The 2,266-nt window shown below is 26.4% G+C and overlaps 1 pseudogene; it reads left to right on the top strand.

The window, feature by feature from the left end:
- The window catches only part of LOC107624928, a 7,857-nt pseudogene that overhangs the window by 3,490 nt on the left and 2,101 nt on the right, over positions 1–2,266 (top strand).

Here is a 2,266-nt window from a genome sequence, read left to right as displayed (position 1 = left end):
AAAATTTTTGTCACCAAGAAATTTTTATGATTCTAAAAGTTCTCAAAAAATTATTCATATTAAATTGAAATTATTTTAACTGTTAATCTTAAATAATAAATTTTTATGATTCAATATTTTCCAGATGAGCATGGTTAGTAGGTAGCTCCAAAATTATTGGAGTATATAATATTCATTTTTTCCATTTACTCTTTTGACTCTAATAGTATAATTTTTATTTCGCTGTTGGTTTATGGCAGTGGAGATGGGAGAGCGCAGTGTTAGGATTTACCTTCATTTTCTTCCTCCTTCTCACAAGATATTTTGTAAGTAATGCATCTTCACATGCACAAAATCTAATACTTAAGTAATAAAAAAAATGTTAGGATTTACCTTTATATATAGCAATTAATATTTATTATCTTACAATTAAATTAAATGGCATAATAATTATGTGAATTATATAGAATATGAATTTGGGTATGTGACATATAAATGCAGAGCAAAAGAAAACCAAAGTTGTTTTGGGTATCAGCAATGGCACCGTTAACGTCCGTTATATTGGGAAGCTTTCTCGTCTATTTCACTCACGCTGAGAACCACGGCGTTCAAGTGGTGAGTAATGACCATTATGCCCATTCTACTTCATTAAATAATAAATTTAATTTTAATGTAATGTTAGAGTAAAATAATTTTACGTCTATCTAATTACATAATACTATGTTAGTAAAAAATAAGTATCTTTTACATTAATTTCGTAAATGATTATCTAAAAAAAATATGATTAAAGGATTATGTAAAATATTTTATATTTTATACTATCAATTTATTGAAATTAAGCTCTCAAATAATAATGAATAGGTTTAATTAATTTATTGGTCTCTGTAGTTTTATCAAATTTGTAACTATATTCTTACATTTTCTTATTTTCAATTAAGTCTCTACATTATTTTTAATTTTGTAATTAGGTTATTTTTATATCAAAAACATTAAAATTAACGAAATATTTTACCCAAAAAGTATATAGTCAAAAGTATACTTAGGTTCTTAATTATGAATACTTTCAATGTGCGGATAAATATTTAATTAATTCTAATATTTTTTACACTAAAAATGACCTAGTTATAAAATTAAAAATAATATAAAAATCTAATTAAAACGAAAAAATACAGAGACCTAAGTGTAAATTTACTAAATCTATAAAGATTAATAGAACAATTAAATCTAATAAATAAAAGATGAATATATTAAAAATAAAATTAATAATGTTGTTTGACTATTGCCAACGAATTTTAATTTAAATGACATAGTATTCCATCCTCAATTAGAGGTCTTGAATTCGAGTCTCGCTTCTAAGTTTGAAAAAAATGTTTGATGATCAGATAGGAGAATTGAAGAAAGGGTTGAATCCGCCATCAATGGGGGATTTGGTGTTTGTGTCGCCATACATGAGCACAGCAATAAGAACAGGGATTGTTGTTGGAATCATAGCACTTGCTGAAGGAATAGCAGTTGGAAGAAGCTTTGCAATGTTTAAGAATTACCATATTGATGGCAATAAAGAGATGATAGCTATTGGCACCATGAATGTTCTTGGTTCTTTCACCTCTTGCTACCTCACAACAGGTAATTAAGGTTATGGAATTTTGACAAAACTTAAAAAAAAAAAAATTTAGTTAAAATTAATATTATTTTTTTAATTATTTGATAATTTTTTATTTTAATTCATTTTTTATTTTAATTTTTTTAAATTAAAAATTATTACTAAATAATAAAAAATATAACTTTAATTTTAATGCAAGACAGCAGTATCAAACATAGTGATGTCAATTGCAGTGATGCTAACGTTGTTGTTCCTAACACCGTTGTTCCATTACACACCCCTTGTGGTGCTAGCAGCCATTATTGTTTCTGCAATGCTTGGCCTCATAGATTATGAAGCTGCAATTCATCTTTGGAACGTTGACAAGTTTGACTTTTTTGTGTGCATGAGTGCTTACATTGGTGTCGTCTTTGGTAGTGTTGAAATTGGCCTTGTCATTGCGGTATGCTTCAATCTACTCAATTTCCTTTATTTTTCAATTTCCTTTATAGTTTATATTGTATAAGTATTTTTCATTCAGTTACCTCCAATTTAAATATATATTTTGTGATCAAATCTATTTGGATACAAAAATTTTAAATTTAAAAAAAAAAGGCAATTTATACACATGGGCTAGATGAGAAAATTTCCGAACTAGGACTTATTGAAAAACTTTGGATAGTATAGAAACTTGGTTAGAGATAT

Source organism: Arachis ipaensis, chromosome B02 (assembly GCF_000816755.2).
Source record: "Arachis ipaensis cultivar K30076 chromosome B02, Araip1.1, whole genome shotgun sequence".
NCBI lineage: Eukaryota > Viridiplantae > Streptophyta > Magnoliopsida > Fabales > Fabaceae > Arachis > Arachis ipaensis.
This window is presented reverse-complemented; position numbering and strand designations above follow the sequence as displayed.